Source organism: Mus caroli, chromosome 12 (genome assembly GCF_900094665.2).
Source record: "Mus caroli chromosome 12, CAROLI_EIJ_v1.1, whole genome shotgun sequence".
In the NCBI taxonomy this organism is placed as follows: Eukaryota; Metazoa; Chordata; class Mammalia; order Rodentia; family Muridae; genus Mus; species Mus caroli.
This window is the reverse complement of record NC_034581.1, coordinates 74,504,618-74,521,981: the sequence shown is the minus strand read 5'-3', so window position 1 is coordinate 74,521,981 and position 17,364 is coordinate 74,504,618. Positions and strand designations below refer to the sequence as shown.

General features: G+C 46.1%; 2 long non-coding RNA genes across 2 annotated transcripts in view; one reads left to right on the top strand and one right to left on the bottom strand.

The window, feature by feature from the left end:
* Window positions 1-12,729, bottom strand: part of LOC110307431 — a 23,199-nt gene extending 10,470 nt beyond the window's left edge. The window contains exons 1-2 of the long non-coding RNA XR_002379387.2: window positions 12,544-12,729; window positions 10,592-10,693 (exon numbers count right to left, since the gene is read on the bottom strand). This is a non-coding gene — a long non-coding RNA (uncharacterized LOC110307431). The remainder of the gene's footprint in view (window positions 1-10,591; window positions 10,694-12,543) is intronic.
* LOC115032802 lies at window positions 3,847-11,755 on the top strand. Its single transcript, XR_003838442.1, has 3 exons — window positions 3,847-3,970; window positions 8,287-8,410; window positions 11,423-11,755. It is a non-coding gene; the product is annotated as an uncharacterized LOC115032802 (long non-coding RNA).
* Window positions 12,730-17,364: the final 4,635 nt, after the last annotated feature.

Genomic DNA, 17,364 nt, shown 5'->3' with positions numbered 1-17,364 from the left:
GGCTGGCCTTGAACTCAGAAATCCGCCTGCCTCTGCCTCCCAAGTGCTGGGATTAAAGGCGTGCACCACCACTGCCCGGTGGGACTGTTTATATATGTCATGTACCACTTTTCTTGACTTTTCGTTCGCATTTATTTATTATCTATCTATCTATCTATCTATCTATCTATCTATCTGCTTATTTAGAGTCAGACTCTTGCTCTGTAGCCTAGGCTGGCCTTGAACTTACCATGTAGGCCAGTCTAGCCTTGAATTTGTTTCAATCATCCTGCCTCAGACCCCTGAATGCTAGGATTACAGGCGCCGGCCATCATGCCTGGTTTCCATTACACTTTTTAAAATAGAAGTTTGCCTTTATTCCTTTGAAGATCCATTGGTTTTGCTTTTTCAGTCTTGGGAAATGACTTTCCACTTGACAGGGCACCCCTGGGTGCTAGTGTCCCTCAGAGGAAGAGCAGAGATGCAAACAGAGCCTGGTTGGAGGGCATGGGACAGTGCCAGAGGCGTCACAGTTGCTTGTTAATGGGTGGCTAAGGGAGTCTTATGAGGCCACACTGCCTGGACATCAGCTGTCACTGACAGGACTGGGGCCTCTCAGCCCTGGACTGTGCATCTAAGAGATCACAGTAGTGAACAGTGAGCGTGGCCTTGGGAAGAGAGCCCTCCCACCCTGGTGCCTTGGTTGGGTCATTCAGAAATGATGACGTCCATTTTTTCCGCCCTCCCCCACCTGACATTCTAATCACCTTTGTTGACTTTCTGTGTACAGGATGGTGGAGCAAACATTTCCCAAATTCCTGGAAACCTGTCTAGGTCTGCCAGTACCAAGCAGTGTGGCCCTGGATCTTTTGGTTTTTGTTGCTGAGTCAGGGGCTCATCCTCTGTTACATGTATTGAATTGCTCTTCAGGGACCCTTCAGCTCATTCTCTGAAAAATGAGGCCCGGGGGCTCATCTGGGTGGGGTTGAATGAGGGGCCAATGAGTAGGCTGCAGTTATAGAGGCCAACAGAGGGAAAGGGTCTGGAGAAACCCAGGAGGGTAGGGTAGGGATTGGGTTGGTGAGGAGGGAGTCAGGGCACCAGTTGGTTAGGCTTTTGTTCTGGCTATCTTAGAAAAAAGGTTCCCGGGATTTTAGGGCTGGTCTCTGAGGAGGCTGGAGTCAGCTACTCTTTTTGCCTTATTCTGGAGGCCAAAAGGCAACAGAACCTGTCCTAGGTCAACCTGAGCTCTCCCTAGGCCACAGTTTCTTTGCTATCTGATATTTAGATCCCAGCATGGAAGAAACAGGCACAAACCACAGGCAGCCAGTTGTGTTCAGTGTGGTCTGCAGTGCTATAAGGTAGCAATAAGGGAGAGGAAACAGCCGGCATGGCATAGTGGCCAAAGTATTTTCTCTGTGTCTTTCCCATTGGACTGTTGTCTTTACTGACTTAACTATCTCCACAGCTTGGGCCATTGACTTTCTTTAAACAGATATAAAAATCCAACTCCAGCCCATGCTTCAGGAGGCCCCCAGACTCACCCTTCCTTCCATGGTCCAGGGCGAGGAGGAGTGGAGGGCACACTTCTCCTGGTAGGTAACTGGGTCTGTTTCAGTTCTTACGGTTTAGTTCAGTTGGTGACTCCATTTCCCTCTGTACTCAGGGTCTTCAGCTTGAAAAGAAGGGTTTCTTTGGCCACCCTCTGCCCTTGAGCTTGGGAGGATGTTGCTGGGATACATGAGGTCATGTCTGTCACAGTGCTGTGTGAAAGAGGCCCCAGGAATATGCCAGCTTCTTTAGTTGGTTGTGGATATTTAAGGTACAAGGATATTGCTCATGAGGTCCTGGCCACTATGCTGGCCCCAGATGGAACACAGTTAGGCCAGACCCGACTAGTCAGGAAGCCAGAACAAGTGAACTTCCTTTTTATTTAAATCTTAACCGTAGTACACGTTCAGAAACTCAGAATTATCAGCTCTTAAGATGCAGGTCACATCTCTTATCCAGTAGCCAGGGTGCTAGCGGGAATAGTGGTTTCTGACTGTTGAGTTTTCTTGGGAAATGTCATCAGATCTATGTAGGCCACACTTGTTGAAAAATGTGACTGTGCAGCCATTTGCTCTCCAAGCTCCTCCATAAGCTTAGTGCCCTCTGAGGTGGAGGGGTCACTGGTGGGAGAGCTTAAGAAAGGATCTCCCCCCAGCTGAAGGTCACAGCTTTGACCATAGAGTCTAAAGGTCCATCCAGCTGTATGACCCAAGAAAGGCATAAAAGGACCCAGTCTCAGTTTCTCTCTTTGTAAAACCTGTGCCACAAAAGGCATAAATCATGCCTTCTTTTTGTCATTCTTTCGAGAACCAAACACTATCTAGAATGTTAATGGCCTAAGGGGAATGTTCAGTATCTCTGAGCAAATGCAAGAAGATGGGACATGAGGGTAGGACAAGAGAACAGGGAGCATGGCATGAACTTTCCTGAACACAGCTCCGGGTGACGGTCCCCTCATGCACTCAACCACTTGGCTGATGACAGCAGGCCAGGATGTTTGGTCCAGGCAGCAGCATTCGCTGCATTTTGAGGATAGAAGTTTCTGAGTTAGAATAGAATCCTAGAGGAATAAGCCTTCCTTCCCTTAGAGTCCACAAACTATTCAACTGTGGATGCCCAGGGCCTAGAGGCCTTAGAGACAGGTGTGAAGAGCAAGGGTTGTTTCTGTGGTCAGTGCCCAGTGCTAAACTTAAGGCTTCTAATCTCCTGGAAGCTATGAGGTATACAGTCCAGGACACATTTTTTTTTTCCTGGACAGAATTTCTATAGACCAGACTGGCCTCATAGACTCACAGAGATTTGCCTGTCTCTGTCTTCCAAGTGCTGGGATTAAAAATATGTGCCACGACCACCCGGCTTCAGAATACGTTTCTTAAGTATCTTCAGTAAGGATGAGAGCTGCAGACTTATGGCGCTTCTAGCTCCGTGAACTTGAACGTGTCATTTGACCTCCCAGAGCCATGGCTTGCTCAACTGGAGACAGGAGCTGTTGAGAGGATGGCAGGAAGGGGCACTGAGACACCCAAGAGCATTGGCGTTGGTAGGTGGACAGAGAAAAGTCACCCACACTTCTGCCAAGGGACAGGCAGGGACGGCTCACCACTTGGGCTGGGGAGAGAGAGAGATTCCAGTATCCTCTCCATTCTAAACATGGGCTTTGGGTGCTTGGGTAAGGGTGAACAGAAGCACCAACTTGGGGCATCACGTGGGGCAGGGTGAAACCTGAGTCTAGTTCTCAGTTATATTCTCCAAAAGCCTTAAAACTTTACATTTAGCCGGGCGTGGTGGCGCACGCCTTTAATCCCAGCACTCGGGAGGCAGAGGCAGGCAGATTTCTGAGTTCGAGGCCAGCCTGGTCTACAAAGTGAGTTCCAGGACAGCCAGGGCTATACAGAGAAACCCTTTCAAAAAAAAAAAAAAAAAAAAAAAAAAACCAAAAAAAAAAAAAAAACTTTACATTTATTTATTTGAGTGTGTGTAGGGGAGCACATGTAGAGACCAGAAGGCAGCTTGTGAGGACTGGGTCTTCCATCATGTGGGCCCAGAGGACTCAGATCATCAGGCTTGGTGGCTGCTGAGCTGGCTAGCTGGCTCTCCAGTAACTTTTTTGGTGCCATTTTAAGAGAGATGGACCTGAATCCTCAGTTTATTTGTAAGTAGTCCAGCAGACCTTATCCCTATTCCTAACAGGAGGGATAGATGAGAATTACTTAGTAAACTGAGACTGTAAAATGTTGTTGACATTATTATTATTATTATTATTATTATTATTAACAACTTAATATGTTTTCTTTTTTAAGGGGGAATCTGGCTTGCTCCGGTGTATGGTGCAAGCTATCTGCTGGCCTGCCAAGTTTGATGGGAAAGCTTAGAGACTGTTTCCACGTGCGAGTTTACAACACAAAGGATTAGTTGCAGTGGTGGGAGGCCTTATGGCCAGGTGAGGATGGATTCTGGTGGAGGCTTTTGAATTCTTCAGATGAAATCCAGAGATGTTCCCTCGGGGGACGAGTTATGATACAAGAAAGTGCCTTACCTCCAACCCCCACCTTTGAAGGGCTCAGGCAAGACAATGTGAATCTGCAGACATGGTCACCAAATAGGTCCCCTCTGTGCTTCTGAGGGTCCAGCTAATGAGGCAGCATGAAGGGGGTTGTGAACAGGTCTCAGATGGATAAGGGCATGGGCTACACATACTCACTCTCATGCACTACTGGGGTGTATAGGGAATGGGTCTGGTACTCTGGAAGACGGATGACTACCCCTCCCCCGCCACACCCTCTATGCTGCTCTTGAAGGGTCCCTACATACAACACTGACAGAGGCTAAAATGTGGGTTTGTAATGAATAGCCTAATGTGTCTAAAATGTGCTGGTTATGTGGGTCTGTAGTTTCTGCCCTGAAATCCACTTTTGCTGCCTTGGCTTTGGCTTCCTTGGTTGATCTTACTTTCCATATGCGGAGTTCTTATGTGTCTTAGTCCTTCCAAAACTAAGAAGCATGAACGTCAGGGTGACAATTCTTAGATTCGAGTATTGGCTCTGCAGCTCACTAGCTGTGTGATTTGACAAATTAATCTCTCTTTCTCCATCTTTGGCCATGTGTATGTTTGTGTAGTCTCTCTCTCTCTCTCTCTCTCTCTCTCTCTCTCTCTCTCTCTCTCTCTCGATGTACACACAAGCTCACGTGCACATACAATGTCTCTGGATGAACAGTGAGTTCACTATAGCTAGTCTGACTGCAGCTTGCTCCTGGGAACCTTCATCTCTGTCTTCTGAGCACTGGAATGGCCGGTTGTCATGCTCAATTGCATGAGTTCTGGGGAATCTGAACCCCAGTCCTTATACTTATGTGGTGAGTGTTTTACCCACTGAGCCATCTCCAAGCCTGCAATTCCGTTTTTTCTGTAGAATGGAGATGATGCTACCCCATAGACTCAGTTTGAGGATTAGGTTACCGTTTATAAAGCTTTTAGATGAATGCTAGCACATGATGGATGCCGAGCGCAGCAGGTGGCTTTAGGTTACTGGTGTCTCTGTGTCATCTCCTTTCTCCTGAGTCATTTTAGCTTGCAGCCTGTGCACAATGTGCTGGTGTAACTTGCCATTTTATTTTGTGGTTCTCCCTGACCCCTTGACAGCTCATAAATTACAAATGTATAGAAGCTGTCCTGACCTGAGTACATGATAGCTGTCTGAATCAGTTTCCTGTATGGAGGTACCCAAACCTGTCTGTTGCCATGGCTGTTCTAGGAGAGATGGATCCTCTTTAGGCAGGTGAGCCCAGCCTTACCTACCTGCATGCACATCCTTGTGTATCTGCCTTCAAATGTGTCACTGAGAATAGAACGCTTCCTGTAGCACATGAGACAGAGGCTCTCTGGAGAACAGCTAGGATGTTTTTGGGTTGTGGTTGGTGGCTGGTAGCCTTGGGGTGTCCATGACTATCTGAGGCTCTCATTCTGCATGATAGGCAGGCTAGAGTCCATCCGTATGTATCTACAAAGGATATGCAACTGACCATCTTCTCATTCCTTGCTTACTTTATTATTACCTGTCGTTAATAAAGATGGGAAATAGAGATAGGATAAATAGAAATACGGATTGGATTTTGGCAATAGCTGTCTTCCTGAAACCCAAGCGGATTGTGCAGGTATGTTGTATGTTTACCAAGAATCTTAAAAAGGTTCACATCTTGGATATCACCAGATCAGTTCTTGAAAAACCATCTGTCTTGCTTAGGGTTTCATTGCTGTTACGAGATATCATGACCAAGGCAACTTTTATTATAAGGGACAGCATTTAATTGGGGCTGGCTTACAGTTTCAGAGGTTCAGTCCATTATCATCATGGTAGGAAACATGGCAGTGTCCAGGCAGACATGGTGATGGAGAGGAGCTGAGAGTCTCTACATCTTGATCTGAAGGCATCCAGGAAGAGTATCTTTCTCTTCCTCCCTAAGCAGAGCTTAAGCATAGGACCTCAAAGCCCACCCCCATAGTGATACACTTTCTCCAACAAGGCCCATAGCTCCTAATAGTGTTACTCCCTGTGGGCCAAGTATGCAAACACATGGATGCATGGGGGTCCAAACCTATTCAAGCCACTACATTGACCTAAGGGCATGCTGTAGAATGTGCAGAAATGTGTTCTGCACAAAGATGTCTGCTATGAAGCTGTTTATGCAGTGCCAGGAGCAATGGCAGTGTCCAGCGACTCAGATAAAGTTGTACTGAAATTATAGGCATGTCGTTCTGGCAGTTTCCATCCTTTTATAGGTTTGCGAATGCCTTGAAAAGTTAGGAGAATGAAGATTCCCAGCCCCTGCCTCAAGCAATTCTGGTTTAGTGGGTCTGGGATGGGGTCCAGAAATCCATATTTTCAGCATGCCCTATATGACTCTTACTACAGATGTTCTGTAGATCAACATTTGGAAAACTGATAAACTTGATGGGATTTTGCCATCATTTAAAACGATGTTTATAGAAAGATTACAATAGTGTGGAGGAATGTTTTATAAATAAAAAAGTATGTAAAATTGTATATGTTACTCTGTATCCAATTATGAAATAGTTATATAAAGCAAAGTAAAAATATACAAAAGGGTAAACAGAGGTGGCCTCAGGGTGGTTGATAAATGGAGATATTTTTTCCCTACATTCTCTAAAATTTCCAAAAGTAAATTAAAAAACAGAAAAAGTCCAAATCCATAGGGCTGGAAAAGTTGCTTAGTCAGTAACCTGCTTGCATGAGGACAAGAATGTAACCCACAGAACCCACATGAAGAAGCGAGGTGTGGTTGCCCAGGCTGGAAAGCCCAGAGCTGGGAAGGTGGAAACATGTCCCTGGGACATGCTAGCCAAGTAACCTAGCCAGAGTGACCCTGTCACATAAAAAGAGCAAAAAAGCAAAGCAAAGCAAAACAAAAGAAAACAAAACCCCAAATAAACAGGATGGAGGCTGCCTGGGGAAAGACTCCTGCACACACACATACACACATCACACACACACACACACACACGCACATACCACACATACCGCACACACATACTCACACTGTGCACACATATACACACACACATACACTGTGCACACACATACACACACACTGCACATACACACATACATACACTGCGCATACACACACACACACAGACACACACCCCACATGATAAACTGGGCATGGTGGCAAACACATGTTACTGCTTGGAAGCTGGAGGCAGGAGAATCAGAACTTCAAGGTCAATCACAGCTCAACACTGAGCCAGCCTGGGCTATATGAGTCCCTGTCTTAAAACAAAACAAAAGCCATAAACCTGCTATTTGAAAACATATTTTTCTTGAAGCAGATTAAAGGATGTTTTGTTACCTTATTTCCTGGATTTATATGGGCGTAGGGGAGGGAGGTTTCATTTTCTTTGTAAATAATCTGAAATTAGCCAACACTGGACCATCTTCAGTTGGGCCCCAAGTCCCCATGGCAATGCTCCTGCAGGCAGCTGTACTCCAGACATTTTATAAACTCTCTGGAGTTCTAGAAGGGCACAGCCATCTCATTTGTTCTCAGATAAAACGAACTCTTGGGGGCGGATAGCTCAGCAGTAAAACGTGAGCTTAGAGTCTACAAAGCCTGGCTTCAGTCTCCACCAACAATAGACAAAGAGTAGTAGATAAACTAACACATGTATGTGCACACATAAGTAGTAAATAAGTATTGAAGAATGCTCTCTCTCTCTCTCTCTCTCTCTCTCTTTCTCCCTCTCTCTGGTGTGTGTGTGTGTGTTTTTCTGTCTCTCTTTGTCTCCCTCTGTGTGTGTCTCTCTTTCTCTTTTTGAGACAGGGTTTCTTTATGTAGCCCTCAGTGTCCTGGAACTTAGGCTGGCCTCGAACTTAGAGAACTGCCTGCCTCTGCCTTCTGAGTGCTGGGCTTAAAGGCAGGTGCCAACACCAGCTGGCTGTTTTTAAGATTCTTTAGATATTACAACTTGGATAGGATAAGGAGACATTGCCTTAAGGAGTTGGACATTAGAAAAACCAAAGTCATTGTCTGAAAGAAGCATGGACTGCAGGGGCCACCACACAAAGTCCATTGTGGCCTTGAAAGTAGAGATGTGTTGCTCTGGGGTAGAGGTCTGGGGTGGGATATCAGCACCCTGTCTCTGTCTGCTAGCTGTGAGGGCATCTCTTCTTAGCTGGTGCATGGCTGTTTTCTGCATGTCTTCACTCTGTAAAGGGTAATATTTAAATCTCTTCTCAGGAGGATACAACTACTTGATCAAGACTTCATCTTGATTATCCCATTAAAGACCCTATCAGTCAGTAAACTGTTGGATGTGCCAGCACGAGGACCTGGGTTTGAATCTCCAGCGCTTACGTAAGAGGTGGGTTATGGTGGCCAGTGTCTGTAATCCCAGCTACAGGGTGGGGAGAGGGGCTTGGTGCCAGGAGGTGAGGCAGAAGAGCACAGAAACAGGAGGATCTGGCTGCTTGCTAGCCAATCAGGCCAATCAGGCTAGCCAACTAGGGAGTTTCAGATTTAGTGAGAGACCCTACCTCAAAAAATAAGGTGGAAAAGGAGGAAGTCATCACAATGGCCTCTGGCTCCTACATGTTCACCCTGTCACATGTCTATGTACATACAGATACCATAAATGATCTTTTCTCTAAATAGGTATGGGTGCATGTATATGTTGTATATGTATATATGTGTGTATGTTCATGCTGTGTATGTGTGTTGTATATGTGTATATGTTTATGTGTGGTGTGTATGTGTGTGGTGTGTATATGTGCATTTATGTGGTTTCTGAGTGCATATGTGTATGTGTGTGGAAGTTGACGTCAGGAATCTTCCTCTGTCTTCCACTATTCTACCTTATTCTTTTTGAGGTAGGGCCTGTTAATCAATCCCAGAACTCCCTGGTTCATTTGGTCTCATACTTAGCTTGCTTCAGGGGTGCCCTCTGTCTCTGCCTTCTGAGACTGGAATAATAGGGAGACTGTCATAGGCTCCAGTGTTTATGTGGGTTTAGGGACCCAAACTTATGTCCCTTTACTTGTGGAGGAAGTGCTTTAGCCTTGTAGCGGTCTCCCAGTCCTATTGTTTTTCTTGAGACAGTGCCATATGTATCCCAGGCTGGCCCTAAACTTGCTATTTAGCCAGCCTTTGAACTAATTGCTTTAAGCACTTGCATACTTTTCTGTAGTACATACCTATGGTGTATCACTTAGTTATTCTTTTACTAATTGTTATTTATGTTACTTCTGTTTCTCAAACTATGATAAACATGAGCACAATGAATATATCTGCTTATTTGCCTTTGAGAGCTTGTGTGAATAGATACCTACAAAATAAATTCTTAAGTGCAAAATAACCAGGACAAAGGGGATCTCTATATATTTAAAATATTGATACATTTTGCAAACTGCTCTAAAAAGTGACTGTTAGTTTACTTGCCAGTTTATATGTCCGTCATTTTTTAATTTATTACAGTGCTAAGTAAGGCCTGTCACTTAGAGCCCAGAAGTGGGCACAGAGGGACAAAGAACCTTCTGTGTTTGTCATGGGAGATGTGAATTTTATGACCCTCTCCTTGCCATGGTCCAGGCCCTCCAGGATCTCCTCTGATATGCGGGCAGCTCCTTGTGAGGCCATGCCCTAGTCACCCCGCCCCCAGAGTAACCACCTTAGAGCGCCTCCATTCATGCTGCCATTGCTCATTGAGTAGGACCACTCTCTGAGGCCACGCTAGGTTCACAGAGGCATACACAAATAAGAAGAGATGAGGAACCAAGTTTGCAGAGCTTTGAATACTAAATCAGGGGATTTCCCCCATTAGGGAACAATTCCTCTGGTTACCCAAAAAGAATTGGGTAAATGAGGCAGAAACATCAGAGAAATAAGACAACGAGCGCACCACAAAACTTCTTACGTCATCAACCATTTCCTTATTAAAAATGTTTTTTAAATAATATGCAAGTTTAACTACCAGGCAGTTTATTACAGGTTGTACTAGAATGGTCTTCTTACAAAGTAATAAAATGTAAATGTGGCTTTTAGGTATGCTAATGCTTTAGGTTGGCTGAACACCAATTTCCCAATTTCCCAGCCCGGCTCTGCTCTGAGGAGCCTAAAGGAACCTATGAGAGCCCAGTAGGCATAGGGAGGAGAGGGGAGACCAAGTTCCTATCCTAGTTTGAGAAAGTTGGGATTCCCCAGAGGGGATCCTCAGCCTTGTGCTTGTTAGGGAATAGAAAATACTTGTCCCCAGGGCCACTGAAATGCACAGCATGTAACATCTGTACAGAAAAAGTGTGTTTGTTTCCCAAGGAGAAATTTAGAATAGGGTGAGATAAATAAGGAAGACTTTCAGGCTCAGGGCATTCAAGAAGGGAGTTATGGAACACATAGCAAGTGTTTTAGGTGGGAGAACGATTTAATTGTGTGAATAGTGTTACCTGTGTCAACTTAACTTCTTCTGTAAGTCTGAGGTCGTGATGTCATGCTCCCTTCCTTCCCCATCACTTTGGAGCCAAACCTAACATGGCAATAAAATGTGACCCACCTGGAGAGAGGCAGCTTGCAGTCTTCACTGAGTGGCTCTGACAGGACAGTTGCAGGACATGGATGTGGTGTCAAGGGCCTGACCTAAGGTGTGTGTGGTCCCCTAGGAGTTAGAATGAAAGACTGTTAACTTGTATTCATAGCGCTGTCCCGCAGGCATTTACCAAGTACTTTTCAAACTACTTAATATAATCTTTACAGTGACGCTACAGGACTGGGGTTCTATTATATAGATGAGGATACTGAGACTCCACCCTAAGAAATGAAGTTGTCATTGAGGCTGAATCTAAGATTGCACTGTCTGGGTAACAACATTGAAGTAATGTCCTTGGTGAGAATGGCTTTAAAATCAAGCTGCAGGGTCAACATGGTGGCACATACCTATAATCCCAATACCCAAGGGTCAGAGTCGGGAGGAACTCATTGAGTTCGAGGCCAGCCTGATGTACATAGCCAGTTCCAAGCCACATAGGGCTATACAGTGAGACCTTGTCTCAAAACAAACAGATAGACAGTCAAAACCTACAACAAAGCCAAAATCCCCAAATAAACATCAAGACAAAAAAGACAAACAAGACAAGCTAAACAAACCCACATTGAAGATGGATGTCAGATGGGAGAGGCTCAAGGAGAAAAGCTGGAGGGAAGGTGGGATTGAATTGGAAATGGGGGTAGATGGTGGCAGGGTGACATCTCAGATCAGGTAGATGGCCAGGGTTGGGAGCTAGAGGAGGTCCAGGCTTCTCAAGTGTAGAGTCCTGGAGAGGAGTCTTCAATTTGGGCAGTATAGCCTGGCTCCCTAACCTGGCCTTTAACCTGTCTTCTGTTTCAGCCATTCATTCCCCTTTCTGTCCAAAGAGGAACAGCCACAGAAGAAGAAAGATCCCCTTCGCCTACTCAGTGTGGCAGGAAGAGGAACCTGGATGTGATTTGGATTTTTTAAAAAAGAGATCTTGCTTTGGTGTGGCCCAATGTAGCTTTTCACTTTGCAGGTCTGATTGCGACCACAAGTGACTGCACCTCTGAGGGGACTCTTGGCAGCCACCTCTGAGGGTGGGGTTTTCCCCTCCCCAGCCTCGTGACTCCTCAGGTGCCTCCAGTTATCTCTAGAGCCACCGGAGACTTCTTCAGGCCAAACTGAAGTATCTGACACAAACATTCGAGGCCAGCCTGATCTACAAAGTGAGTTCCAGGACAGCCAGAACTAAGACAGAGAAGCCCTGCTTCAACAAAACAAAACAAAAGAAAAAAGAAAAAACAAACCATCATCCTTCTAAAAAATGTGGACTGGATTCTGTTGTAGTCTTAGCTCTTTCTTGACTCATTTCCTCACTCTTCAGACCTCTTCCCTCTCCCTCCACGAATTAGTGGCTCCCCCACTTCTGGCCCCATCCCTCCTTCCCTCCCCCTGAAGCCCCCTTTCCCATGCATCCTTCTTACTTTTGAGCATGCTTGTGACCTGCTGAGTTTAATTAGGGTTGTTTGCATCAGTATGGGGGGTAGTGATTTACTGAAACATGGGTAACTCATTAGTGACTCCAGTACTGAAGAAAGTGACATCCTCTCCCCAAAGGTCATTAACTGTCAGGAGTTCCTCAGGCAGGAGTGGGGGCCTCATGAGCTTTTTCTGATAGGAAAATTTGATGGACCCAGTGTTGTGCAGGTCTTGTATGGTAGCCATAGCTGCAGTTGAGTTCCTATCCATGTCATGTCCATGTTTTGTGGCACACCTCCCTATCCTCCGATCCCTATGCTCTTTTCATCCCCTCTTCTGAGATATTTGCTGCCATGTTTGGGGTCAATCTCTCTTCTGTTCCGTTTGGCTTCTCTTGAAGCCTGAGTGAAGTGGGATGAAGATGGGGCAGCCACGGATGCTGAGAAGAGTATCGAGTATAATGGCAAGAGGATGCTGCTGTCTGCTCATGGCCTAGGACAGAAAATCTGCCTTCCTACCTGCTTTGATTCTGTTTTACTGGAGAAGAGGACCTGCTGTATAGCAAGGCTCTTTATTCCCATAATTCTCTGTCTCTAGGCCATTCGAGTACAGCCCAAACTTCAGTGGCAAAGAAGAGGCAAGTTTCAGGGACACCTGCTTTCTGGTTTTGATAACGGATGAAAATATCTTCCCTTTGCTGCTGTTGCTACCCTGAATGTATCATCAGGACAGAGGAGTTAGAGTATCTCTTACCTGATTGGCTCAGGACCACTTGCAGTTCATTGGTCAGAGTCATTCAGACGCCCCCCCCCCTCCTCCGACTGCAAAGCATTCTGGGAAATTCAGGGTCTTCCACGGATATTTTGTGGGTGAAGATGAAGCCCCTCCCCTCCCCTCGCATTTTCCTCTTCTCTGAAATGGATGGTTGAACTGGATAACCTACTTCCAAGAAGGTATTACTCTTGCGTTCCAAGGTTGTGTGAGCCAAAGGCTCGACACCTAGGCAGGTGACAGTGTTCCAGGAGACCGTTCCTATCTTAAATGGCAATTTTATTCCCACATTCCTTCCCAGACCCTCTCTGAATTTTTTTCCTTTTGAAACACCCCCTTGAACTTCCAAGTCCCAAATATTTCCAACCTGTGAGATCAAACAGCCTCAAGTGTCACCAGATCAATGCAAACATTTTACTTTCTGAAAGAAAGGGGACTTTTCTTGGAGCGTGACAGAAATGAAGTGTTGACAGGCAGGCTGCTGCAGGCTGGGACCACCTGGAACCACCTGGCCAAGGGCATCCTCCTCTTTGGCATCTCTAGAAGGAAGGTAGAAACAATTCTAAGATTCCCTCATTTGATTTCTCCTTTTTCTTTCTATGTTTCTATCCTATTCCCAAGCGTGGTGAGATCCACACTAATCCCTAATGTGTGTGTGTGTGTGTGTGTGTGTGTGTGTGTGTGTGTGTGTAGACAAAGATGTGTGTGCAGCTGGGTACAGTGTACCCGCCTGCGATCCCAAGAAAGTGGCAGGATGAAGCAGAAAGATCATGAGCTCGAGGCCAGTCTGGGTGACTTCGACCCTCTCTCCAGATAAAAGTCTGAAGGGTTAGAGCAACTCAACCACACCTTGCTTGCCAAGGTGCTTCAGGGTCAGTCTCTAGTATAGGGAAGTGTGACTTGCTCAACCTGGGGAAACACTGTCCTATTTGACAGATCAGGAATGTGCCAGAATCTCAGTACTCATGATTCCGAAGGACATTTGACAAACTCTCACAATCTCAGGAGGAAGGATTGAGGCCTAGCCATGTCTTTGATAGCATCCTGTCACATGCTGTCACTCTGACCTCAGGCAGGCTCCAGTTTTGATAACTAAACTTCTGTCTTCCTCAAGAGTCTGTAAATGCCTCGCCCTCTCCTCCCATCTCCCCGCAAGGAATCTCTGTTTTTTCAGAAGAGATCCTTCTGGGTTCACCACAGGCGCACTCATGGCCTCTGCAGGAATGTCTGAGGCCTCTGGGCATTGCCATTAAAAAAAAAACAAAACAAACAAACAAAAAAAAACCAACAACAAAACACCCCTACATAGCCTGTCAGCTGGGCACCACCCCAACTGTGTCAGAGGCTATGGATTCCAAGGGATCTGGTAGGCTCCAGTGTTCCTTGGCTGCTAGAAAATCTTGGACGTTCCCTTTTATTAAGAGGTGCGGTATAAGTTTCTCCCCTTGAGCAGGATGGTAAAGCTTTGATCAGTAAAACAGGCAGAAGGTGATGTTCTGTGGCTTTTGGGTTTGGCTTTATAAGACCCCACAGCTTCTGTCTGGCCCTCCTGGAATGCATGTGGGGAACCCAGGTGCCATGCTACAAGAAGTGCGAGGCAGTAGGACAGGCCACAAGCAGTTCTTCTGTCCTTGGCGGGTGTGTGTGTGTGTGTGTGTGTGTGTGTGTGTGTGTGTAACCAAGTGTCAGAATCAAGGAGGTCTGAGACAGTGCATGAAGAAGTCTATTGGTAAGTCTAGATTCCAGTATTTTACCCTCCCCTGCTGACACGGTTGAGGGAGAGAGTTATGCCTTGTAGGGCCCTTTGTAAATTTCTGACTCTGGAATCTGTGAATAGGAGAAAATGAATGGGTTTGCTACAACACCCGATTTGAGGTAGTTTATTGCATAGTCATTGATAACTGGAAAACTATTGTTCTTCGGCCATTAATACAAGCGTGGATGGAATCAAATGTCAACTTCCAGGAGAGACGTCTATAGTGCTCATTCCTCTGCAGCCCTCTAATGACAATGTAGAGGGTTCAACAACCACACCAACAAGAAGGACAACCGAAGAATTACTGGGAAATTGAGGGTGTTGCAGACAGAGCTAGGGAAGCAGGGCACAGGTGGAGATGTGTTGGCTGGATGGTCACAACCTAGGTTCTCCCACCTGCTGGCCTGGCTCCCCTGGCCTCTCACTCGATTCCTCAAGAGCTTCCATGCTATTGCTCCTGCTGTGTTCTCCAGGACACTCTGAGCATCTCACACCAACGTTTCAAGTCTCTTGTTATCATTTGGTCCCCTCTGTAGGCTCAGTAATCCTTATTGGCGCAATTACATTTACAACCTAGCCATCATTGACCTCTCTTGAGGTCACTCCAAGCGTCTCTCCTAATTTTTAGGGCCCCTCTTTTATAACTAGAGGGGAAGCCCTAAGTACATAGAGACCAATGCTGTGCTTGTCTGATGCCTTTATTCGCCCTCTCTGCTCGGATTCCTGTTTATCAACCATCTGCATCTCTCATGTGTCCCTGTTATTTGTAGTTTATAGAACACCACCATGTCCCTTATCTCTGGCCATCAGTCCTCCTCAGTGATCTTGTTATTTCCACTGATTCAGGTGAAGCTGGGCCGGCGTGGGCTTTATTTAGATCATCTTTATTATACCTGTGGGTAGATTTTGTAAGCAGGCCTTAGCACAGGTTGACTTGTGGGCTTCCTTTTTAAAAGGTCAGTGTGAAACGGGAAGTGTGACTAAGATTCTTCTTCCATGAAACCTCATTTCATTAGCCAGAAAAGGCGTCTGTCGTTCCTCCCCCTCCCCCTGCACTTACTCATGGCCCAAATAGACACATTTCAATACAGCACGTATTTCCCAAAACACTGGAACGTGCAGACTAAGTCTCATGTGTGAGGTGAGTAGTTAGTTATCAGGTTTGCTCCGATTCTGTGGTCCCATTCTCACGACAGCTCCTGGAGCAGCCATCACACTCTTTATAGAATACAAAGACAAGCAGGTACTCGAGAGATCAGGGTTGAGCCGTGGGGACTACAGAGCCCAGGAGCTGGGGCAGCGGGCAGTGCTCATCTCTAAAAGGGCAGAACCAGAGTGGGAAATAGGGTCATCTGCTGATTCCCAGCTACAGATGCCAGATCGACCACATGTGTTGTCTTTGAGCATCCACAAGGGCCTCTGCATATTTCTTCTCTTGGGACAGTGGGGCCAGGATCCTAGGCAATTTCGTCTAAGATTCCTGATTGGGTGGGGCGGTCTCTGGGTGACAGTAGTTGCTGTCCTTGCACTTCCTGGTTTGTAGCCTACCTTCCTTCCTTCCTTTCCTTTCTTCCATAAAATAGAATGCTAGTACCCCATAGGGTTATTATGAAGTGAAATATAAATGAACACACAAAATCCAGAGAGCAGCCTTCCTGTGCTGTGGCTCCATCAGTGCTAGCTATTATTATTCTGGTGGGTTGGTTAGCTTTCTTCCATTCTATTCAACTTGAAAAGGATCTGGCACCAGCCAAAGCCTTTGCTCTGAACATGGCACATTGAGGCTCCACCCTGGCCCTGGCCAGTCTCTCAACAGTCAGCTCTTTCTTCAGAGCTAAAAGAAATTATGGAGATGATCCAATGCAGAGTCAACACTTGTGTGTGTTTGTGTGGGGATAGGTTTTTTTGTTTTGTTTTTTTTTAGTTATGACATGCAACAGCATGCCCACCTCTGAGATGATCTATCTCAGAGCTGTGAGTAAAATCTACTCCCCACAGACTTTTTCAGTGTCTGTTCTGGCCACTGAAGCTCTTAACGGGAGTGTGGATGGAGGGTCAGGAGCCAGGGCTCCATCTGCTTGATCGCATGCATGGAGAGAGTATGAAATGTTGGGACTAAGAGCTACAGCCCAGTTCAAGTGTTCTGAGTGTTGGGTTGATTTCACCTTCCTCTCAATGCTTTTGTTGAGAAATTCCTCTGGTTTAGATGTGAACCCTAAAAGGCTCATGTACACTTCTGTGCTTTGTGGTGCTTCATTTTGCACAATAGTTTCCTGGGGGGAAAATGCAGCCTTGCCACAACAGAGGAAGGCTAGACTGCTGCAGGACAGGGTGGGGGTGGGGCTGTGGGTCAGCAGGATCGGGTACTAGAGGGTGAACCAGAGATGTGGCTGCTGAGAGCAGAAGGAACCCAACAGGCCTGGGCTTCCCTGCTGTGTGCACCAATCTGTATTCTTCTAGGGCCAGGGTGAACCTCTGGGTTCTGTGTTAGACCCCCAACTGTCTTCATATCTGGATCAGAACTCTCCTTCCCGGAGAGGGAAGGAGGTGTTTCCCAGCACAGAGACAGTCTTTGCACTATTGTCTCCGTGTGAGAGTAAGTTCTTTTCTCAAATGTTCTTGATCAATGGCCATGGTTGGCTGGCTTGGCTGTATACGTGGAAGCATTGATGGTTGCTTAGAAATGTATTCTACTCCTACAGGGGTCAGAATAATGTTTCAGCACCTTAAGGATCTGTACATAGAATTCGCCCCATCTTAAGACACATAGCAGAACTTTTGGTTTTGGTGAGAAAATCTTTGTATTGATTGC